Below are 26,802 nucleotides of genomic sequence, written 5' to 3' on the forward strand. Positions count from 1 at the left end.
TATATATGTTTGGATCCTTTTTTGTTATACAATATTGTATGTATAGACTTTGGCCAAAATAAGAACTCTAAAGTAAGTGGTTTTTTGGAAAGATTGGGCCATCTGTTTAGTATTGCAGCTTTTAACCCTCGAAAATCGTAAAAGGAGGACGAAAACCATAAAAATCACAAAATGTACCATAGTTTAATAAAATTCCGTCCATATCAAACATATCATGTATATTAGTAATGCCTAATAAATTCCAACTTTTGTAATACATGCTTTTATTGTTAATTAAAATTAATGAGTTATACCATAACGGTTCAGAGGGTATGTCATCTTCGGATAATTCAACTTTATGTTAATAGTTTGCCAGGATATTAAACACTTCTTTCCAAAATATATTAGACATTTTTTTGCCACATAGTCTATGGTAATCGTCCCCAACATTGGTAGTTAAAATATGTTTGTTAGTAAGTTGACATTGGAGAAGATTAACCTACGACGACTCTGAGCAATTGATTACCCTCCTTATCCAGGTTAATTTAAGAGCGTTAATAAAAAAATTCAAATTAATCATCTTTTAAAGCCTCCATTTTCAATTTCTTGTATTAATGTTTTTCTGGCTATGCGATCAACAGAATTTTTCCAAATATAAGAGTAGAATATTTGATTAATTTTGTTTAATGTTTCATAGTTAGGTTTGGGAATACTAATAATCAAATGGATCAATTTGGAAAGCGCTAAAGTTTTGATAACAACAATTCTTCCTAATAAAGTAAGATGTCTTTTTGACCATGCTTTCAATAATTTTGAAATTTCATCTATCTTTTCTGTATAATTTAATGTTACAATTTCTTCTAAATTTACACTGATTTTTATTCCTAAGAAAGTAAAGTTATCCTTCGACCAATTCGGGTTTTTGTCCTTACAAATTTTTAGATCTGTTTTGTGCATTTGCTCCAATCCATATAGCAGTGGTTTTTTCAATATTTGGTTTTAGCCCAGAGTATTTAGAAAACTGTTCTATCAAGTTTAGCGTATTTCTTAATGAAGCCTCTGTGCCATCAAGTGTAATAGCTGTATCATCAGCATATTGCAATAATTTATATTCGAATTTTTCTACTGAGATTCCCTTAATTTCCTTATCATTTCTAATTAGATTCCTAATATTTCAGCACATAAGATGAAGAGATACATGTATGTTGCTATTGGATCGCCCTGTCTACATCCCCGCCCTACAGAAAAAAATCTGAGAAATAACCATTCTGTATTACTGTTAATTTACACTCCTTATTCAATATATTGACCCATTTTATGATATCCTCACCAAAATTAAAAAAAGATAGTGTTTTCTCAATAAAACGTCAGGAAACAGAATCGAAGGCTTTCCCGAAATCGACTAATAAAAGGAGTGCCGGAATATTATTTTCACTAGTATAGTGCATCAAATCATATAGTAATCTGGTGTTTTCTGCGATACATCTGCCAGATAGAAAACCCTTTTGGTTTTCATGAATTACTATATCTAAAGGACCGGCCTCGGTGGCGTCGTGGTTTGGCCATCGATCTACAGGCTGGTAGGTACTGGGTTCGGATCCCAGTTGAGGCATGGGATTTTTAATCCACATACCGACTCCAAACCCTGAGTGAGGGCTCTGCAAGGCTCAGTGGGTAGGTGTAAACCACTTGCAGCGACCAGTGATCCATAACTGGTTCAACAAAGGCCATGGTTTGTGCTATCCTGTCTGTGGGAAGCGCAAATAAAAGATCCCTTGCTGTGCTTGTCATAAAAGAGTAGCCTAAGTGGCGACAGCAGGTTTCCTCTAAAAAACAGTGTAAGAATGACCATATGTTTGATTAAAAAATCAATGTGCTCTAGTGGCATCATTAAATAAAACAAACTTTACATTTTTTAATTCTATTTGCTATACAACCAGATATAATTTTGTACATGTATGTTGTGTTGAGAAGGGAAATTGGTCTCCAGGTTTTTTTTTAATTCACGGGGTTTATTTCCTTTAGGCAAAAGAGTAATAATTCCCTGTTTTTGAGTTATTGAAAGTTCACCTGTTTCAAAAGAGTAATTAATACTTTTAATTAAAAAATGTCCAATGTCTTTCCAGAAAAACTTTAAAAATTCAGAAGTAAATCCATCGGGACCCGGAGATTTATTATTTTTCATATTTTTTAATACTAACATTATTTCATTTGGTGTTATATGTCCTATTGATTCTGTTCCTTGATTTACTTTAGGGATATTCATATTTTTAAAAACATCTTCTAAATCAATTTCTATTAAGTTTTTATCTTGTGATTTATATAATTTTGAATAGTAATCCCTAGCTTTCTGTAGTATTTGCTTTTGATCATTAATAATATTACCAGTTTCCGTAACAAGTTTTGTTATTGTTTTATTTACATAGTTTATTTTTTCCAAATTTAAAAAATATTTAGACGGTTTTTCTCCGTCTTCTATCCATCTAGCTCTACTCCTTAAAATTAATCCCTTCATATATTCATTTCGGATCAGTTCTTCCTGTTTTTTCGTTTTTTCTAGCCATTCTGCAAAATTGTTTTATTTCTGGATTTTTATCTACAAGTTCGGACAAAAAATTAATACTGTTTTCTAATTCTTTTCTTTTCTCTTCTTTTTCTTTTTTAAGTTTTGAACTAAACTGGATTGTCATTCCTCTAATTTCTAATAAAAGCATTAAAAAAAAACATGTGTTCATTTATCATCAAACTTATAGTCTGGGTCTGCATTTAGGAGACAGTTCCTGTCATATGGAAGAGCAGCGTACTGCTCAATTACACTAGCGATCAGACACTTTACATTTTTCACATACGGGAACTGTTCATTGTATAGCAATGAGTTATTAAATTTCCAGAATCCTTTTCCTTTTGAAAAATCAGCAAGTTTTATAGAGATTTCTATAGCATTATAATCAGTTTTGTATCCACGAATTATATTTATTTTTTCAATGCAAGATGATAGTTCCTCAGATATTAGAAAAAAAATCAAGTCTAGCCTTTTTTAGTGGGGATTTCTTTGTCTATGTGTATCACCTACTGCTAGGGTTGTTTACTCTCCATGGCTCACATAAATTACAATTTGTTTATTAGATTTAAGACCTCTTTGCGAGCTTGAGGGTTATTTAAATGAATATAATTATATGTATTCAATTCTTGATCCAATACGAGATTAAAATCTCCACAAATGATAGTGAATTCATTGTCAAACTCTGTAATTATATCATTAACCTTTTTATAAAAATCTGGGGAATCTCTATTAGGTCCATATATATTTACAAATGTTATTGTGTAAGACATTGTTTCTATTTCTAGAACAAGTAAATTACCATTATCATCAGATTTTGTTCTACCCAGTTTGTATTCAAAATTTGACTTTAACAGAATGGCTACTCCTCTTGAATGACTACTAAAGGGATTCAGAAAGCATTCATATCCCCACTGCGCTCTTATATAGGCTTCTTGATTTTGCTGGAAATGAGTGTCTTATAGGCAATAGATAGAAAAGTCTAATTTCCTTAATTAAAAACATCTCTATGTTTATCAACATTCCCAAGTCCCTGATAATATTTTAAGTGTCATAAATTATATATTATAACTTGGAAACGTATTACAGATATTCCAGTACTAACAGTCCAAGTACCACAGAGAATCCTTGGTGCGTTGATCAGAATAATTGAAACAAATAAACAACATTTATACTGTCGGAAACAAGGTAGACTGCTTAACTGTATTCTACTAAACATGTTCAAAATTGTCATTGGCTTATTTGTTTCAAGTATTTGCATGTACACAGTTATAAAGAAACAACAAAATAGATCAACACTTATGTGCATACTGAACAAAAACAACAATAATGAAAATGGGTTTTTTTCCTAGTTTTCACATACCCGGTACATGTATTACACTGGCCTCTCTCCCAGTAATTGGACAATTAGGAAAGAGTGAAAGAAGAACAAAAGAAAAAGGAAAAAAAAAAAAATAATAAAAAATAAATAATAATAAATAAAATAATAATAATAATAATAATAATAATAATAATAATAATAAAAAAAAAAATAATAATAAAAAAAAAAAAAAAAATTGAATAAATAAATTAAAAAACCCCAACAAAATAAAATAAAATAAATAGATAAAAAATAAAAATAAAAATAAATAAATAACATAATAATAATAAAAATTTTTTTTAATAATAATTAAAAAAACACCTATAAATAAGTAAACAACAACAACTAATATAAGTAGCGAAGGTGGGACCGTCTTTGCTAAACATACTTGTGTCTGAACAAAAAAAAAAAACAAAAACAAAAACAATTGACAGACAAAAATAAACAAACAAGACCTAGTCCAAAAAGTGTCTGAATGCTGATGTATGATTTGCGTGACGGGTACTACAAGATTATGCCCCCCCCAAAAAAAAACCCCCCCCCACCCCCCCCCCCCCCCCAAAAAAAAAAAACCCAACCTGACACGACTAGAAAAACCAATAAGACCTAGTTCAAATGGTGTCTGATGTATAATTTGTGTGATGGGTACTACCAGAAGTCACATTGTTGTTAATAACTAATTCTATCAATAAATATTAAGTTTTTTACTATCTAGTAATATCATTGTTTTCTCCTTTAATTGTTACTGTTCCACAGCAGCTCAGAGGAGTGCTTTTAGCAAGACCACTAACACACAAGAAAATATGTCACTTGAAAGGAAAGTTTAGTCACCAGAAATCACATTGTCACATTATTGCTAAATAACCGATTCTATCAATAAATGTTAAGTTTTTTACTATCTACTAATACCATTGTTTTCTCCTTTAATTGTTACTGTTCAACAGCAGAGGAGTGTTTTTAGAAAAACGACAGGAAAATATATCACTTGAGAAAGAAAAACCCCCAAAACCCCAACTATAGTCAAGTGCTGCCGGATGTTGAAAAACCAAACCACAGCGTTGGTGTAAAATCTGTGACCTTAAGATACTTATATCTGTATATTTAATTAATAGTACATTGTAGATAATTTTGAAAATATCTTCTTCTTTTTTAACCTTACATCACTATTAGGCACAAACAGGCTGGTAGGTACTTGGTTCGGATCCCAGTCCAGGCATGGGATTTTTAATCCAAATACCGACTTCAAACCCTGAGTGAGTGCTCCGCAAGGCTCAATGGGTAGGTGTAAAACCACTTGCACCGACCAGTGATCCATAACTGGTTCAACAAAGGCCATGGTTTGTGCTATCCTGCCTGTGGGAAGCGCAAATAAAATATCCCTTGCTGCCTGTCAGAAAAGAGTAGCCTATGTGGCGACAGCGGGTTTCCTCTAAAAAAAAACAGTGTCAGAATGACCATATGTTTGACGTCCAATAGCCGATGATAAGATAAAAAAACAATGTGCTCTAGTGGCATCGTTAAATAAAACCGATGACTTTAAGATAAACAAACAGAACAATTGTGCTCTAGTGGCATCGTTGGGCACAAATGAACAAACAACTTTACAAATGAACAGAACAATTGGGCACAAATGAACAGAACAATTGGGCACAAATGAACAGAACAATTGGGCACAAATGAACAGAACACATTTCCCACACTTGAAGTACATTCAGTTATCTCAAAACTATCAAGGTTCCACATTCTGATATTTAAATTTAGAAAATTGTGGTATTTCAGTTATTCGTGAGGATCCGGAAAAAATAACTCTCACTTACATTGCTCAGACTAGATACCTGACAGAAAAACATAGTTCAGTTTTTCCACCATCTTATACATACATGTGCTGTACCCAATCATCTAAAACTGTAAATGTTTTCCATTTATCATTTGTGGCTAGATTCCAAGCACAAGCCCAGACTTTTATTAAATTTCGTTGAAATTGATTCCTGGAGCAATTTTCCATGTTTCTGTCTTACAACCTCGGGAACCGGCCTCGGTGGCGTCGTGGTTAGGCCATCGGTCTACAGGCTGGTAGGTACTGGGTTCGGATCCCAGTCGAGGCATGGGATTTTTAATCCAGATACCGACTCCAAACCCTGAGTGAGTGCTCCGCAAGGCTCAATGGGTAGGTGTAAACCACTTGCACCGACCAGTGATCCATAACTGGTTCAACAAAGGCCATGGTTTGTGCTATCCTGCCTGTGGGAAGCGCAAATAAAAGATCCCTTGCTGCCTGTCGTATAAGAGTAGCCCATGTAGTGGCAACAGCGGGTTTGCGTCGTTAAATAAAACATTTCTTTCTTTCTTTCTTTCTCATCAGAGTATTGGTATCATTTCTTTTGGATGTCAGTATAGTTCAACTTGCTTGTCAACATTATTGTTCTCAAACTAGGGTGTCAGAGGCCATGATATGTCCTGTCTGGGGACCATATGTTTGACGTCCAATAGCCGATGATAAGATAAAAAATCAATGTGCTCTAGCGGCGTCGTTAAATAAAACAAACTTTACTTTACTTTTACAACCTCGGGTTTCTAGAACAACAGTTGTATCTATCACATGGATTCTCGTCAGTCTGTGTTTTAATTGTCTCATCTTATAAGCAAGATAGTCTAATTTTCCCCTGGTCTTCTTTAGTGTTACCGGCAAATCTGTGCGAATGGTTATCTTGGATTCTTTTAACCGATAAGCTGAACTTAAGATTTGATCCCTGTCAACTTGGTGTACAAATACAACAATTATGGGAGGAGTATCCACTGGTGTGTCTGTGTCTTCAATTGGAGTCTTAGCTGGGTGTGGTTCGGGTGCCTGCTTACTGCGTGGCATACGGTGGACATTTGCCAGCTGCATTTTGTTTACTCTTGTTTCCTCTATGCCAAATTTGTGTGTGAACATATTGTGGATGCGGAAACTTTTTGGCATGCCCCTATCCACACCCACCCCAGATTTGGCCTCTGGCTTCGCCAGTGAGCAACCCTGGGGCGGGATAACATATTGTGGACAGCCTTAGAAGTATCTTCACTTTTAATGTCTCCTTGTATCGGCAGGCCATATATCAACAAATTTAATTTTCTCTCATGAATTTCTAGTCATAGCAGGCGTTTTTCAAGAATCACAATTCTGTCCTGTATTTTTCTCTCTACGGATGTTACACATTTATTTACATCCTGTAGTTCTTTCTTGTTTTTTTCCGTATCAAATTTAATACCTTCAGTTTTTCATTTAGCTCTTTTTTAACCTCGTCTGTCATTTTCTTAACTTCTGTACCCAATTCTGACAAAATGTCTGCCTTCATATTATCTACTTTCTGGTTTAACATCTTTATATCTGAATGTAGAGCCAAAAGAATGTCTTTTTCACTCTCGACCGTAGACAGTCTTGTTTCTCTCTGACCCTTGCTCATTTTGTTAACAGTAATAAAAGTAGTCACCTTTCACACACTTCTGTCACTTTGTCGTTTCGGATAATGTGGACTTATCGGCAGTCTTCTCCCCCCCCCCCCCCCCCCCTCGGTAATAATAATACTTTAACGATATACGTATGTCACAGAACTGTTCATTCTTATATATTAATTTAAACCTTCTACACAACTGTTTTGTAACATCAAACACATGGCTTGGTTGTTCATCTGGTGTTCGTTCTGCTCATGCAAATGTCGACCCCAAAATGGCTGCTCCCGTCGACTGTCATATTAAATAAATTTGGTTTGTCTCGTTTTTCATATTATTTACAAAGTTTTTCGATATCCTAAATTTGTTAGTGGATTCCACTGACATTCACTACTCACTGTTTGTCCGTCATATTAAAATAATATGTGAAAGCCCAGGCACTGGGAGAAAAAGTCCACAGCTCACTAAACTCGTGTCTGCCTCATGCAGAGCACTGACCAGAAGTCATCAATGTTATCTTAATGCATATTTAAAGTCACATACCATAGTGTCAGCCTGTGAAAATGGACACTAAATTTGGTTAATCTACAAACCTGTAATATATTTGGATAAAGTTACAATGGAGTAAAACAAGAGTCTGTGACAATGAAAGAAAGAAAGAAATGATTTATTTAACGATGCACTCAACACATTTTATTTACAGTTATATGGCATCAGACATATGGTTAAGGACCACACAGATTTTGAGAGCAAACCCGCTGTCGCCACTACATGGGCTACTCTTCCGATTACCAGCAAGGGATCTTTTATTTGCACTTCCCACAGGCAGGATAGCACAAACCATGGCCTTTGTTGAACCAGAACTGGTCGGTGCAAGTGGTTTACACCTACCCATTGAGCTTTGCGGAGCACTCACTCACGGTTTGGAGTGGGTATCTGGATTAAAAATCCCATGCCTCGACTGGGATCTGAACCCAGTACCTACCAGCCTGTAGACCCTGTGACAATGAAGTGGGAAGATACCCTTAAAATAACGAATCTCCATAACTACATGTATAGCTCAGAGGTTTGTGCGTTTTTTTAAATATGAAAAATGTTATTGGAAACTCAAGGATGACCAGAAACACTAATCTAAACAGTAAAACCTAAGTAATGTCTGATTATTAAAAATGACTTTAATAGTAAAACATATGCCGTAGTGTTTAAAAACTAGGGACTGTTACTTTAAAAACATGAAAAGTTACACAATATATTGTTTTGCTATGTTAGATTAATTCTGACTGTTACATCACAAATTATTATATGTATTCATTGCAGAAAATGTCCTTATAGGGTGTATACTACCAAATCAAATCCCATAGACGACAATAGTAACATATGTGGCTGAAACTCCTACCTGCAACGTATCAACCGACATAAACGCCACGGATATAAATACTACCACCCCTTACACTTAAAGTGAATCAGAAAAAAAATGGGGGTCAAGCTGCTCGTTTCTGAGATAACAGGTACCGTCTATGACTACCCTAGTTTCGCACAAAATTCGAGTACTTTTTTTTACAGGTACCCCATACATGTTTCAAGCACAAGGCTACTAGACACATTGGTACTAGATGAAATAAAATTGCACATTTTTTTTACCCAGATGAAATTATTATTTTTTACAACCAACACACTCACATTTATAACCAATCACAGGACTTGTGGTGTTCACTTCTCTATCAAAAGTTGGGTGCACCTCGAACTTTGGCTCAGCCGGAAGTTATTTGGTTTAGTACTACCTTTAGATTCATTGTCACCAATACCATATTATGTTTGCCCTCTTAATTAACAGCCACTGATCATACAACATGTTGATGTATCTTTGATCAGAAAGAATCAAAAGTGTTGGTCGTATATTCAATTATTTTTCTATTTTACTTCAGCATTTTTTTAACGAAAATTGAGCCAATGTCGCCTTTGATAAATCATAGCACATTTTGCGCACAGAGAATTTCCATCCATCAGGAGTTAGAATGTGTAAAACCGGACAGCGGTTGTAACTGTGATGTGAAGGGAAAGCGACTGAATGAGGTTGATGTGTGTGAAATGAGAATCACTTGTCAAGGTCAAATTGATTTACAAAAACCCCAAGAGAGTGGCTTTTTAAAAACTGTTACAAGGTTCATGATGAATGATGACAGTTATACAGAACCAAAACCTTGTCACCATCACCGGGGATTCGCAACTGAAGTTAATCATGTTAGTTTTGTTTAATGACACCACTAGATCACATTGATTAATTAATCATCAGCACAGTGTTCATGAATGCATGCCATCACAGCTGTGCAAGTTGGGGTTTTCTAAGCTAGTCTTGGGAATGGCAGTTCTCCTACAGGCAGTGTGGGAGGGATGAAATGTTCTGTCATGGATCTCCTAAGGGAGTGGCAGTCCTCCTACAGGCAGTGTGGGAGGGATGAAATGTTCTGTCATGGATCTCCTAAGGGAGTGGCAGTCCTACAGGTGGTGTGGGAGGGATGAAATGTTCTGTCATGGATCTCCTAAGGGAGTGGCAGTCCTACAGGTGGTGTGGGAGGGATGAGATGTCCTGTCATGGATCTCCTAGGGGAGTGGCAGTCCTACAAGCAGTGCAGGAGTGATCCGGATCGCCTAGGGGAGTGGCAGTCCTCCTGCAGGCAGTGTGGGATGGATGAAACGTTCCATCACGGATCTCCCAGCAGAGTGGCAGTCCTACAGGCAGTGCGGGAGTGATCCGGATCGCCTAGGGGAGTGGCAGTCCTCCTGCAGGCAGTGTGGGATGGATGAAACGTTCCATCACGGATCTCCCAGCAGAGTGGCAGTCCTACAGGCAGTGCGGGAGTGATCCGGATCGCCTAGGGGAGTGGCAGTCCTCCTGCAGGCAGTGTGGGATGGATGAAACGTTCCATCACGGATCTCCCAGCAGAGTGGCAGTCCTACAGGCAGTGCGGGAATGATGAAACATCCCATCACAGATCTCCTAAGGAGTGGCAGTCCTCCTACAGGTGGTGTGGGAGTCATGAAATGTCCCATCACGGATCTCCTAGGGGAGTGGCGGTCCTACAGGTGGTGTGGGAGTGATGAAATGTCCCATCACGGATCTCCTAGGGGAGTGGCGGTGCGGGAGTGATGAAACATCCCATCATGGATCTCCTAGGGGAGTGCCAGTCCTACAGGTGGTGTGGGAGTGATGAAATGTCCCATCACGGATCTCCTAAGGGAGTGGCAGTCCTCCTGCAGGCAGTGTGGGAGGGATGAAAAGTCCTGTCACGGATCTCCTAGGGGAGTCGCAGTCCTACAGATGGTGCGGGCATGATGAAACATCCCATCACGGATCTCCTAGGGTAGTGGCAGTCCTACAGATGGTGCGGGAGGGATGAAAAGTCCTGTCACAGGTCTCCTAGGGTAGTGGCAGTCCTACAGATGGTGCGGGAGTGATGAAAAGTCCTGTCACAGGTCTCCTAGGGTAGTGGCAGTCCTACAGGTGGTGCGGGAGGGATGAAAAGTCCTGTCACAGATCTCCTAGGGGAGTGGCAGTCCTACAGGCGGTGCGGGAGGGATGAAAAGTCCTGTCACAGGTCTCCTAGGGTAGTGGCAGTCCTACAGGCGGTGCGGGAGGGATGAAAAGTCCTGTCACAGATCTCCTAGGGTAGTGGCAGTCCTACAGGTGGTGCGGGAGTGATGAAAAGTCCTGTCACAGATCTCCTAGGGTAGTGGCAGTCCTACAGGTGGTGCGGGAGTGATGAAAAGTCCTGTCACAGGTCTCCTAGGGTAGTGGCAGTCCTACAGGTGGTGCAGAAGGGATGAAAAGTCCTGTCACAGGTCTCCTAGGGTAGTGGCAGTCCTACAGGTGGTGCGGGAGGGATGAAAAGTCCTGTCACAGATCTCCTAGTGGAGTGGCAGTCCTCATACAGGCAGTGCGGGAGGGATGAAACTTCACATCACGGATCTCCTAGGGGAGTGGCAGTTCTACGGGTGGTGCGGGAGTGACAAAATGTCCTGTCACAGATCTCCTAGGGGAGTGGCAGTCCTACATGTGGTGCGGGAGGACGTAACATTCTGTCACAGATCTCCTAGGGGAGAATTTTACCTTACAGTGGACCATACACACAATCATGACTTTATCTAAAATATCCTATCGACTCTGCCTTGCTGCCTTGTGCAGATATATGATATTGATAACTAAATACAGTTTTATCAGTCAGATCTATTAGATATCAAACATTTGATCATTAAAACACATACTCTTCAGTGTATATACACACTACATTTTTTTATGTTAGTAGCAAGGACTTTTTATATACTGTTTCCCACAGACAGGACAGCACATGCCACATCATTTGATGTACCAATCATGGAGCACTGGCTGGAATGCGAAAAAACATGTAGGACAAAATATTTCATGTGAAATTAACCGTTGATCTATTCATATGTTGGTTATACAACTTGATATTCACTCAAATTGTCCGTCAGTTATGTGGTGAATGATTACATTCTAAAATTAAATGTTGCAAACTTAAATATATATGGCTCTCCAGAATTTTATTAATGTATTAAATTTGTATGGATTCTTTACAATTCTCGACTAAGATTTGGATATTTGATAGCTAGTAGTCAAGTTGTAATCATCGGTTACATAAATACAATTGACATAGCTCAACAATCAGTTACCAAGGTAACTTCATGTGAACCAACTTCTGGTTACCGAGATCACACAGGGGGTTGAGTGCTACAAGCCAGGTTCATTGCTAATTATGATTAATAACAACTAACGAACCACGATGCGACTCGATGTGATAACAACCACTGCGGGTGTCAAGAAGCTGCAATTATCATGACTTCATTTGGAGGTTGTGTAATTGGACTAATTATTATGTAACCTTTTCATTTCTATGCCACAGAAGTCTCACTTCCCAGAACCCCTGTGTGTGCTGTAACCTCACCGTGGTGCAGGGGTGTAACATTCTCTTTGAGAATGGCCAATACAGCACAAAATTGAAGTTTTGAGTAAAATTCAGTATCCGTAAAATTCTGTGATATTTGTGTTTTTGCACAGTTCTTTACACTGTTTTTGTTTAAGTCTTGAATTTTTATATTGATGTTGATCATCACTTTATTTATTTGCATTACCATAGTTTGACACCCAATAGCTGATGTATTTTTTGTGCTGGGGTGTCGTTAAACATTCATTCATTCATTCATTCATTCATTCATTCATTCATTCATTCATTCATTCATTCATTCACTTCCCAGAACAGAACAGAACAGAACTTTATTACGCTCAGTGACGTTTATGAAAACAATACTAAAACTTATTTAAAGAACCAAAATTATTTAAACCTATATTTATGCTCCTACGGTACATTTAATTATACAAAATAAGAACAAGTTTCTTGTTTACTTTGTTCAAGCAAGTATAAACTGTTTTTCTATGTGTACACTTTTTATATGACTCTCTATACAGAGTCAGGGACGGGACGTAGCCAAGTGGTACAGCACTCGCTTGATGTGCGGTCGGTGTGGGATCGATCTCCATCGGTGGGCCCATTGGGCTTTTTCTCATTCCAACCAGTGCACCACGACTGGTATATCAAAGGCTGTGGTATGTACTACCCTGTCTATGGGATGGTGCATATAAAAGATCCCTTACTGCTAATCAAAAAGAGTAGCCCATAAAGTGGTGACAGCAGGTTTCCTCTCTCAATATATGTGTGGTCCTTAACCATATGTCTGACGCCATATACTCAGTAACCATAAATAAAATGTGTTGAGTGTGTTATTAAATAAAACATTTCTTTCTTTCTTTCTATATACAAAGTCACACAATGTGCATATACTCTTTACTTGCGATCAATTCAGAATTTTTTTACTAATAGTATCGTGCTATTAAAAGACTCCTCAGTTTAGATACAGAATTCTGTGTTAATGGCTTCGTGCTAATGGCAAAGGTAATTGAGCATGTTAATATTCTCAAAGAAGAATGTTTTGCTTTTTTTGTTCATGGCTTAGATTGCATTAATTTGTTTTGTTTTCCAGAACATTTTGTACAAAATCTACTTTTTAATTATTTTAGTAAAAACATGAAGACAAGAAATGAGACATTCTATACATGAGCCAGGGTTTGAATGGCTGCTTGATGGTAGGATATTTTTCTAGAGTGTATATGCACTTGATACAGTGCATGTAGGAGCGGTGGAGCAAGTCCCAGATTTAATTTATTACGTACATCAGAAATATGACATAGGAGAACACTGAGTACACACCACAGTTCTGAATTACAGGAAATGATATCTGAACTGGCCAATATCAATAAAATAAAGTTTGTTTTATTGCACAACATGCACCAGTAGAGCACATACATTAATTAATCACCGACCATTGGATTTCAAATGTTTGGTAATACTGACATTATATAGTCTCCAAAAATAAAGCAAATGTGTTGAGTGTGTCGTTAAATAAAACATTTCCTTCCTTCTTCCAAAAATAGAGCACTGCATTTTTTTTCATTAGCAGCAACAAATCTTTAAATGTTAATATGCGCACCTACCACAGCCTTCGCTATACCAGTTGTGGGGCACTGGTTGGGACTGGAAAAAACCTGGTGGGTCCACCGATGGGATTCGATCCTTAATCCAAGTGCATCAGGTGGGTGCATGTTCTACCAACTGAGCCAAATGACAGCCACCCAACCAGAGCATGTTGATTTGAATAAAGAAATGTTTTATTTAACAATGCACTCAACACATTTTATTTACAGTTATATGGCATCAGACATATGGTTAAGGACCACACAGATTTTGAGAGGAAACCCGCTGTTGCCACTACATGGGCTACTCTTCCGATTAGCAGCAAGGGATCTTTTATTTGCACTTCCCACAGACAGGATAGCACAAACCATGGCCTTTGTTGAACCAGTTATGGATCACTGGGTTTGGAGTCGGTATCTGGATTAAAAATCCCATGCCTCGACTGGGATCCAAACTCAGTACCTACCAGCCTGTAGACTGATGGCCTGCCACGACGCCATCGAGGCCGGTTTGATTTGAATAGAATCCTAGTACACAAAGATAGAACAGTACTCCAGAAAACTTTCTCAATAATGGACAGGATGTAGCCCAGTAGTAAAGTGCTCGCCTGATGCGCAGTCAGTCTGGGATCAATTCCCTTCAGTGGGTCATTTGAGCTACTAGTATTTCTCATCCAGCCAGTGCACCCCGAATGGTATGTCAAAAGGCTATGGTATGTGCTATTCTGTATGTGGGATGGTGCATATAAAAGATCCCTTGCTACGAATAGAAAACTGTAGTGGGTTTCCTCTCTAAGAGTATATGTAAAAATTACCAAATGTTTGACATTCAGTAGTTGATGATTAATAAATCATTATACTCTAGTGGTGTAGTTAAACAAAATTGAAAAACCCCATAAAGTACTGTGAAATTAACTTCTTTTTAAATATCAATATTTGTATACATTTTAAATAATGGATTTTTTTATATGGTTAATAATGTAACAAAAGTGGTAAATAAAAAGTAAAAAACTATCAAATTAAAACCATATGTTAATTTCTTTTTGTCTGTTAAATAAAACATTTCATGATACAGTGAAACCTCTCTAAACCGGACACCCTCAGTATCAAGTAAAATGTCCTGTTTTAAGAGGTATCCAGTTTAGAGAGGTTAAGTTATGTACTGATTTTAAAAAAAGGACCGTGAAAAATGTCCGGTTTCGGGGGAATTCCGGTTTACAGAGGGTCTGGTTTTGAGAGGTTTCACTGTATGTTAATTAATTTTTGTAAGTGTTTGAATAATAAACAATATGAAAACACAGTTTCTAAATGTTACAGCATTTGTACATAAAATTCTGTTACTTCTCTTATAAAAATGTGTGACCTTTTTGTACTGCACAGTTATTTATACTAATAGAAACCAGACGGAAATGTAGTTCTGTCAGAATGCTTTGGGCCTCATTTACAGTGTCCTGAAGTATGATCAGCTATGTCCACATTAAGATTGATGACAAGAAAGCCGTCTGCCACACAACTAATAATACTTAATGAAAACTTGGTGTATGTGGACCTTTCTTGATACGAACGAACGTACATGGGCGAAAACATCACCATTAATTATGGTTCTTGGTCCTCGTTGAACACGCTGTAGAATTTCGGTCTAAATCATTGTCCCTTGCTTGAAATAGCCAGTTTGCACATCTATATAGTCATGTAGAATTTCGGTCTAAATCATTGTCCCTTGCTTGAAATAGCCAGTTTGCACATCTATATAGTCATGTAGAATTTCGGTCTAAAACATTGTCCCTTGCTTGAAATAGCCAGTTTGCACATCTATATAGTCATGTAGAATTTCGGTCTAAATCATTGTCCCTTGCTTGAAATAGCCAGTTTGCACATCTATATAGTCATGTAGAATTTCGGTCTAAATCATTGTCCCTTGCTTCAAATAGCCAGTTTGCACATCTATATAGACATGTAGAATTTCGGTCTAAATCATTGTCCCTTGCTTGAAATAGCCAGTTTGCACATCTATATAGTCATGTAGAATTTCGGTCTAAATCATTGTCCCTTGCTTGAAATAGCCAGTTTGCACATCTATATAGTCATGTAGAATTTCGGTCTAAATCATTGTCCCTTGCTTGAAATAGCCAGTTTGCACATCTATATAGTCATGTAGAATTTCTGTCTAAATCATTGTCCCTTGCTTGAAATAGCCAGTTTGCACATCTATATAGTCATGTAGAATTTCGGTCTAAAACATTGTCCCTTGCTTGAAATAGCCAGTTTGCACATCTATATAGTCATGTAGAATTTCGGTCTAAATCATTGTCCCTTGCTTGAAATAGCCAGTTTGCACATCTATATAGTCATGTAGAATTTCGGTCTAAATCATTGTCCCTTGCTTCAAATAGCCAGTTTGCACATCTATATAGACATGTAGAATTTCGGTCTAAATCATTGTCCCTTGCTTCAAATAGCCAGTTTGCACATCTATATAGTCATGTAGAATTTCTGTCTAAATCATTGTCCCTTGCTTGAAATAGCCAGTTTGCACATCTATATAGTCATGTAGAATTTCGGTCTAAATCATTGTCCCTTGCTTGAAATAGCCAGTTTGCACATCTATATAGTCATGTAGAATTTCGGTCTAAATCATTGTCCCTTGCTTGAAATAGCCAGTTTGCACATCTATATAGTCATGTAGAATTTCGGTCTAAATCATTGTCCCTTGCTTGAAATAGCCAGTTTGCACATCTATATAATCATGTAGAATTTCTGTCTAAATCATTGTCCCTTGCTTGAAATAGCCAGTTTGCACATCTATATACATTGTAGTCATGTAGAATGTGTTTAATCAACAACAAATCTTATCTAAAAGGAAAGAAGGAAATGTTTTACTTAATAACACACTCAACACATCTAGACGTTTTCAGTTAATTATGATATCAGACACATGGTTAAGGATCACACAGATACTTAGAGAGGAAGGAAGGAAGGAAAGATTTTATTTAACCATGCACTCAACACATTTTATTTACAGTTATATGGCATCAGACATATGGTTAAGGACCACACAGATATAGAGAGAAAACCTGCTGTTGCCACTTCATGGGCTTCTCTTTTTGATTATCAGCAAGGGATCTTTTATATGCACCATCCCACAGACAGGATAGTGCATACCACAGCCTTTTTAAACCAGTTGTGGAGCACTGGCTAAAACGAGAAATAGCCCAATGGGGCCACTGAAGGGGGTCAATCAAGCGAGTACTTTTACCACTGAGCTACATCCCACCCACTAATTAGAGAGGAAACCCACCCATCCATGGGCTACTCTTTTCAATTAATTAGCAGAAAGGGATCTTTTATACACATTGTTTACAGACAGCACAGCACATACTACATTCTTTGATATACCATTTGTGGGGCACAGGTTGGAACAGGAAAAAACCAGTGGGTCCACAGAAGGGATACATTGTATTATAAAGCAGTCCTTTAAAGAAGAAATAATAACTTAGTTGATGTCTGCTCGGTGAAGATGGAAGGCTAAAACAATCCCATCACTGTTATATTGCCAACACTTAAACAAAACAGGCATTCAGTTCCTCAAAGAAACCCTTCATTTATCTGGCAGTGGAAAGGAAGGAAGGAAGGAAATATTTTATTTAACAACGCACTCAGCACATTTTATTTATGGTTATATGGTGTAAGGACCACACAGATACTGAGAGTGGAAACCCGCTGTTGCCACTTCATGGGCTACTCTTTTTGATTAGCAGCAAGGGATCTTTTATATGCACCATCCCACAGACAGGGTAGTACATACCACAGCCTTTGATAGACCAGTCGTGGTGCACTGGCAGGAGTGAGAAATAGCCCAATGGGCCCACCGACAGGGATCGATCCCAGACTGACCGTTCATCGAGTGAGCGCATTACCATTGGGCTAAGTCTCGCCGTCTAGCAGTGCAAAAGATTGAAATCCACAGTGAAAGTGACATGTCCATTTGCCAGTTACTTTAAGCCTCAGTGAGATAATGAGTACATCCAAAAAAAGGTTCTTCCATGCAAAACGGTCAGTTAATGCTAATTTGAAGCGTTTTCTTAAAGGTTAAGTGGAATCCATATGATTCAGTGTGACACTTTATTGCATGTGCCTCAAATGATTTATTCAGTAATATGAAATGTTCAGTGCACTTGTCGAAAATGTCCTGAGTGTTCAGTTAGTGAGCCCAGAAGGACAGCCAAGATCAAAACACAAAACATGCATGCAGGGCTTGAATTTAACGGCAGCCATGCTGAAAATTGCTGTGGTGTCCTGGTAATAATAAACCCAAATCCTTGAGCAATAAACAGAATGTCACAACCAAACTGTCCATGCCTTATTCTGCTTGTTACTATTTGGTCATCTACCCAAATGCCACTCCTGAAAATAATCTTTATTTTGAATGGCTTCTGCTGTGTTATGTTAAAACATTAAAGTTTGCCTTGTTGCCGTGCTTTTTGGTTGTAATGCCCAATAAAGGATCTCATTCAGTCTAAACCAAATGGTCACCAAATGGTCTTGCCTCTGATTTGACAAATTTGAGGCTTGCATGGTTTATCTAGTCTTTATATTCATATATGGCATTATGTTGTCTTCAACAATACACAAGTTGGACAATATATTTGTCCACACTTAGACTGGTTTTTTTAAAATAACAAATTAATGGTGTTTGAATCTTAATAAAACTAACTTGACTGTTATATGATTAAATTCTCATTACATTCATTACAATACAACATCATCCCATTGGACCGGCCTCGGTGGCGTCGTGGCAGGCCATCGGTCTACAGGCTGGTAGGTACTGGGTTCGGATCCCAGTCGAGGCATGGGATTTTTAATCCAGATACCGACTCCAAACCCTGAGTGAGTGCTCCGCAAGGCTCAATGGGTAGGTGTAAACCACTTGCACCGACCAGTGATCCATAACTGGTTCAACAAAGGCCATGGTCTGTGCTATCCTGCCTGTGGGAAGCGCAAATAAAAGATCCCTTGCTGCTAATCAGAAGAGTAGCCCATGTAGTGGCGACAGCGGGTTTCCTCTCAAAATCTGTGTGGTCCTTAACCATATGTCTGACATCATATAACCATAAATAAAATGTGTTGAGTGCGTCATTAAATAAAACATTTCTTTCTTTCTTTCAAAATAAAATACGAACTTTTAATGTTATTATTAACAGAAAAAATAATCCGCAAACTTATGTGAGAATGGCTTCGCCCATTCAGTTTGCGGCTGATTTTTTTTGTCCATACCCCACTGAATGTAAAAGAAATAAGAGACGGTCCTTAAATGAATGGTTAGTTCTAAAATGCGATGCATATGTATCCATATATGTGATTTTGAGAAAAAAGAAAGAAACAAATTCTTTATTTAACGACGCACTCAACACATTTTATTTACAATTATATGGCGTCAGACATATGGTTAAGGGACCACACAGATATTCAGAGAGGAAACCCGCTGTCACCACTTCATGGGCTACTCTTTTACATTAGCAGCAAGGGATCTTTTAATATATGCACCATTCCACAGACAGGGTAGTACATACTACAGCCTTTGATATACCAGTTGTGGTGCACTGGCGGGAACTAGAAATAACCCAATGGGCCCACCGATGGGAATCTTACCACTGGGCTACGTCCCGCCCCATGATTTTGAGAAAAGCCTGGTTTTGCTGTATCAAGATGTACATGTAGTGTCTATATGACATGAAGCACAGTTTGAACATCCTGGTCAAAGGACATAGAATGGGTTTTGATGGAAACTTTATTGTTGTATTGTTCACTTCGCAGGACATTGACATATATCGTATTTTGCAAATTAACTCATCATATATATTTTTTTAATTTAAATCTTGTTATTGCTAATAATTACAGATAAGAAAAGGGACAAATTAATATATCTAATAAAACTGTTTTGACTTTTCGTTTTTTCATACAAAAAAAAAAAGAGAATAAAAGAATATTTGTTAGAGACTTTCAGTTTGAAGATTACCATCTAATTGTGGGATCATTATACGTATGTAGCCAGGGTTTTCCGCTTCTCTTCACTGCCAAAGGATCTAAAGACAGAAAAAAATCCGAAGATGAGAGTACTGACATAATGCAAGGCTTCTCCAGTTGTGTAATTTAATCTAATGATGAGCAGAAAACTGAATTAAAACCTGTTTGAGCCAGAAGGATGGGCTGTATTGTTGTTCTGACTATGACATGCTGATTGGCTATCATCCGCCTGTTGTTGTCATTGCAATGACATGATTGTATTTGTATGGAGCACATGCATACACCACTTTACAGTCAGTTCACTAACCACTAACCAATTAACAACTAACCCACTGTCCATGGACAGACAGCCCAGATAGCTGAAGTGTATGCCCAGGACAGCGTGCTTGAACCTTAATTGGATATAAGCACGAAAATAGGTTACAATGAAATGAATACAGTCAGTCATCAGTGACAGGTACACTGGTAAACACAATGAGGTTTGGTTAACGATACCACTAGAGCACATTAATTAATTACTCATTGACTATTTGGATGTCAAACATTTAACAGTTAGGCCATCAGTCTACAGGCTGGTAGGTACTGGGTTCGGATCCCAGTCGAGGCATGGGATTTTTAATCCAGATACCGACTCCAAACCCTGAGTGAGTGCTCCGCAAGGCTCAATGGGTAGGTGTAAACCACTTGCACCGACCAGTGATCCATAACTGGTTCAACAAAGGCCATGGTTTGTGCTATCCTGCCTGTGGGAAGCGCAAATAAAAGAGCCCATGCAGTGGCGACAGCGGGTTTCCTCTTAAAAATCTGTGTGGTCCTTAACCATATGTCTGACGCCATATAAAATGTGTTGAGTGCGTCGTTAAATAAAACATTTCTTTCTTTGTACCGGTGTCGTCTTTAGAGGAAAGCTGCTACATTTTAACATTAGCAGCAAGATGTGTTTTATATAGGCACTTTCCCAGAAACAGGACAGCACATACCAGGTGTGAGCTTCATGTAGGTGCTGGGTGTTCAGGTCTGCCAATCAAGTTTTGCATTTATTATCAGCTCATGGAAACCCTTTGCCAGTTAGCCTGTTTCTTACACTGGTAAATTTACCCAAATTTAAGAGAACCAACAGTTTATGCCAAGAAGAAGGGATTTTTGGGGGTGGGGAATGAAAACAAAATTAGGTCAAGAACTTAGAGGACAAAGTATATAAGCTAGTTGTCAGTTTTCAGTAAATTGATTTCAATTTTTGTGTGGAATAGCTAGGTTAATTGTAGGGCCCTTTCAGTGCTTAGAATTAGCTGCACCCCCTGAAATGTCTCAGGATCTACCCCTTCATTATGACAGGCTATTGCTTAATAAAGGTGACCAGCCTTTTGTTCAATTTTCTATGTACATACATACTTTTTCTTGTTATTTAGGTCATAATTCTGAAGTACACATAGTTTACTGAGTACAGCGGTGAGAAATCTTCAGAAATCAGTCAAAATGATAATCTATCTTGTTCACAATTTGCTGTAAATCAAACTGATTTAATACGTATACTCCCTGGGGCAGTATTTGTAAAAATGCTCCAGTCTTGACTGTGGAACAAAACTTGAGAGTCTAGACTTGAAATTGCATGCAATTTGCACGGCAGTAGTGTTTGAGACTGTAACAAGAGTCTAACCGAGTTATAAGTGAGATAACCATCCACTATTTTGGGACACACTTTACAGAACTGGTCATCAGGTGTAAACGAATTGACTTCAAATGTTACTCGCAGAAACCATGGTCACCCAGTGGTCAAGCCATTCAACTCCAGGCTGATAGGTCCAGAGTTCGTATCCCAGTACCGACACCCCCTGGTGGTGACTTTTAATGGCTCAGTGAGGAGATGAAATACCATGTTGCTCTGTATTCTTTCTTACTGACAACTAACAATATAACCACCAATCCACTAGCTTAAAAAAAAAATATATATATTTTGTTTAACGACACCACTAGAGCACATTGATTTATTAATCATTGGCTATTGAATGTCAAACATTTGGTAATTTTGACATAGAGTCTCACAGAGGAAATCTGCTATATTTTCCCATTAGCAGCAAGGGATCTTTTAGATGCACCATCCCACAGACAGGATAACACATACCATAGCCTTTGATATACCAGTCGTGGTGCACTGGCTGGAATGAGAAATAGCTCAGTGGGTCCAATGTGTTGAGTTTGTCGTTAAATAAAACATTTCTTTCTTTCCTTAGTGTTCAGTAACCATCTAAATCACTGAAACATTTCATAAACTGGTGCCACAATTTTGTTGAAACAACCTTTCGGAGTTGGTGGTGTGAGTTTTCCTAAAGTGTAGCATAACATTTAATTTTGCTGAAAAGTGTTTGTGAAGTTATTGCTATTGATTTTAAACAAAAACGTTCTTGTATTTTTACATTATGATTTATGTTATATATATTTATGAAATATTCATGGAATTATCTCTTTAATACAAAGTGGCATAATTTCGTTATTTATGATCGTATCACAGTCAAATTTGACATGAGTATGTGTTTTCATCACCAAACAGCGTCGCATGAGGGCACTGAAATCAGTACCTTGTGTGGCCATCAGCAGCAGCAATCACTGCACGACATCTCCTTGGCATAGACTGAATGAGTCTCTGAATCCGGGCACGTGGAATCCTAGCCCATTCTTCCTGCAGTGCATGTGACAGTTGCGGAAGCGTCTGAGGTTCCGGGTCACGCCGATTTCCTGCAATTGTCGCACAATGTGCATTAAATTTGTTTTAGGGTGCATTTGTTCATGCTGTCCAGGAACATTAACAAACATGGTCATTCAGCAACATTGTACAAAAACAACCAATATTTTGTAAAATCAAACACTTTTCTTCTTTCCCTCTCACCTATGCGTTTCTTTTTTGACAGAGTATATATGTATGTACGTTGATGCATTTTCTGATAATAATAAATTTTAATGTTGCATGTTACGGGAGAGAGACACCCACAGGGAGGGAAAGACACACCACAGGGAGGGAGAGACACACCACAGGGAGGGAAAGACACACCACAGGGAGGGAAAGAGACACAACAGGGAGGAAAAGACACACCACAGGGAGGGAAAGACACCACAGGGAGGGAAAGACACACCACAGGGAAGGAAAGACACACCACAGGGAGGGAAAGAGACACCACAGGGAGGGAAAGACACACCACAGGGAAGGAAAGACACACCACAGGGAGGGAAAGAGACACCCACAGGGAGGGAAAGACACACCACAGGGAGGGAAAGACACACCACAGGGAAGACACATCACATGGAGGGGAAGACACACCCACAAGGAGGGGAAGAGACACCTGACAAATTTGGATAGACTGAACTGGACAAAAGTAGGTGCCAGTTTAGACCGTCTGAAACTGTTAATTCCTGGGCTGTATACCCAGATTCATAGTTCTTTACCACACAGATGTCAGTTAATTTTGAGAACTCATTATTATTCTATCTATCAGTCTTCCCAACGTATTCCGATTACGAAGGTGCCAATGTGGGTCAGAGTTCACCATGACTTATTAAAATGATGGATTTCACTCCAGCGACAATTGCGAAATCCCCCCCCCCCCAAAATCAATACCACACAAATTCATCCTAAACGTTAAAGATGGTATTAAAACTGTAACAAGTGCATTGTGGAATTGATACAAAGAGCTGTATAAGAGTCATTTGAAAGGGAACGCTGATGACTGTTGGATAAGCCAGAAAGCGGCTCATGTTGTGTTTTTAATGAACACACCGGCGGTTCACGTGGATCACATAATCAAGTGTCAGTTGATCGGCCACTTTCTGCTCAATTTGTCAGGATGCAGTGCGTACCACATTTAGTGCCTTCGCTGATCCCTGGGCCTCCACACCAGGGAGTTTGATTGAGTCGAGTGCTTATTGAAATAGACTGGTTTTCACTTGCTTTATACATCACTCACACAATGTATGGCCCTGTGTAGACCGGTGCCACTTGTCTCAATCAACGGATGATTTCCACTTGTGGGGGAGGGGGTGGGATGTAGCCCAGTGGTAATAGCGCTCGCTCGATGCACGGTCGGTCTGGGATCGATCCCCATCGGTGGGCCCATTGGGTTATTTCTCGTTCCCGCCAGTGCACCACGACAGGTATATCAAAGGCCGTGGTATGTACTACCCTGTCTGTGGGATGGTGCATATAAAAGATCCCTTGCTGCTAATCGAAAAGAGTAGCCCATGAAGTGGTGACAGCGGGTTTCCTCTCTCAATATCTTTGTGGTTCTTAACCATATGTCTGATGCCATATAACTGTAAATAAAATGTGTTGAGTGCATCGTTAAATAAAACATTTCTTTCTGTTTTTTCAACTTGTGGGTTCATTTGGACCTGCTTTTTGGACAGGATGTTTGTGGTAACCTTTATAACTTCAGGTTTAGGACTTCAGGATGTACTTGAGGGAAAGTTAGACAAGAAAGGGAATGGGTAATGTGTGATGCCCCAGAACTTCTGCTTTTTAAAAATTCATCATTTTTGGTGACTGTCAGTTATGTAGTGCTGTACAGGTGCATGTGCTGGAATATATATCTGGGGTGGGGAAGTCTTAACTGTCGCAAGCAAAGTTTCTAGCTGGAGGGTTGATTTATGCTCCAGTGGAAAATATATGTAAAATAAATAAAATTTGCTTAGCAGGGAGGTTTTAACCCCTGAAGTACCCTCCCACCCACCCACACACACACACAGACACACACACACACACACACACACACACATACACATGAACACGTGACTGTTGTATCAGTTTAGCTAAAAGTCTGTTGGTTTTTTTAATTTTATATATTTATATATTATCATTTTTTTTTTTTTTTTTTTTTTTAATATACATGTATTTATTTTGTGTTATTTATTTAAAAAAATTATTTTAGTCTTTTATTTTTATATTACACAAAAACAGGTTAATTATAATTCCTATAGTACAAACAATTGTAAATAATAATTTTTGTAACAAATTGTATACAGCATACAATTGTACAGTAATGATTTGAGGCCCCCAACCTTGACATTGCTCTTGTTTCTGGGGACAATAAATTAAAAAAAAAAATAAAATAATAATAATAATTAAAAAAAAGAAGAAAAAAAAAAGTCTGTTGTGTTTAGACTAGAACCCCACAGTTGTTACAGTCTGATTTTGATTACCGATTACAAAGTACAGCGTATATACATGTATACACTTTATCCTATAATGTGTTTTCTTTGTTCTGTCTGGAACACTACCTTTAAGAGCAAATATCTGAAATTTGAACTGAAGATTGAACTAAAGATTGAACTGAAGATTGAACTGAAGATTGTAGAGACCAAAAACTGTATGTGTACAACATTGGACCAAGGAGTAATGTCTAAATTACACAAACTTCAAGCATTGTTTCAGCTTTAAAATTATTTGCAATAAAGAGTGTTCCAGACAGGACAAAGATGAGACTTTTGTATTGAATGACTCTGTAATGGCCGTACACCTGTGATCTTGAATGACTCTGTAATGGCCTTACATCTGTGATCTTTAATGACTCTGTAATGGCCTTACATCTGTGATCTTTAATGACTCTGTAATGGCCTTACACCTGTGATCTTGAATGACTCTGTAATGGCCTTACACCTGTGATCTTGAATGACTCTGTAATGGCCGTACACCTGTGATCTTTAATGACTCTGTAATGGCCGTACACCTGTGATCTTGAATGACTCTGTAATGGCCTTACACCTGTGATCTTGAATGACTCTGTAATGGCCGTACACCTGTGATCTTGAATGACTCTGTAATGGCCTTACACCTGTGATCTTGAATGACTCTGTAATGGCCTTACACCTGTGATCTTGAATGACTCTGTAATGGCCTTACACCTGTGATCTTGAATGACTCTGTAATGGCCTTACACCTGTGATCTTGAATGACTCTGTAATGGCCTTACACCTGTGATCTTGAATGACTCTGTAATGGCCTTACACCTGTGATCTTGAATGACTCTGTAATGGCCGTACACCTGTGATCTTTAATGACTCTGTAATGGCCGTACACCTGTGATCTTGAATGACTCTGTAATGGCCTTACACCTGTGATCTTGAATGACTCTGTAATGGCCTTACACCTGTGATCTTGAATGACTCTGTAATGGCCGTACACCTGTGATCTCTACTGAACCATAAAACATTCCTAGCTCTACTGAGAGTGAAATAATTAGGCATATAAAATTGGAAAACAAATGTCGGATGAACATAACTGATTTTCATGTTTCCACCCACACCACCACCTGCTCATAATGTCTGTGGATGTACTTAAGACCTGAGCCAGTACTGAATGAGAGAAAAAGACTCATCATATATGCTGTCATGTGGGATATGAAAAGTATGCAATCAGTTGTGGAAATGTTCGATGCTTGGACTTGGCAAGTATTGATGATCCCTGGCCGGGGATTCTCTTCACCTCATGTGTACTGGTTTTATCTCCAATGACCATGTGATGGATTCTTTTACTCATCACCTCCTGTATGTTTAATACTCTTGTCATCAGACACCACCCTTAGGTCATCATTGTTTCTCCCCCATGACAGTCAGCCTGTCTCTTGTGTCTGCTTGTACCAAACACCTGTCGGTTCTCATCAGTGTAATTTGGCCACTGTGAGAGAATCTACAAAGGTGACGGCTACAGGAAGAACCAATTGTAGTGGCCTTCTGTGACCAGAGGTCATTGTCAGTGTTGTGGGGCTTCAGTCTGATCTGATATAGATCATTGCAGACACCAGACAGAACGCACTGATTGAGGAAGTCCTGACAGTTATGTTGTAAATAGCTGACAAAAAGGAAGGAATGTTTTATTTAACAATGCACTCTATGTGATTCTACACATTTTAATTACGGTTA

General features: G+C 38.3%; 1 protein-coding gene across 1 annotated transcript in view; it reads left to right on the plus strand.

The window, feature by feature from the left end:
• LOC121383699 (focadhesin-like) overlaps positions 1-26,802 on the plus strand; it is a 578,322-nt gene that overhangs the window by 399,913 nt on the left and 151,607 nt on the right. The gene's annotated exons all lie outside the window — the stretch shown is intronic.

The sequence above is a fragment of the Gigantopelta aegis genome, chromosome 2 (assembly GCF_016097555.1).
Source record: "Gigantopelta aegis isolate Gae_Host chromosome 2, Gae_host_genome, whole genome shotgun sequence".
NCBI classification, from domain to species: Eukaryota; Metazoa; Mollusca; class Gastropoda; order Neomphalida; family Peltospiridae; genus Gigantopelta; species Gigantopelta aegis.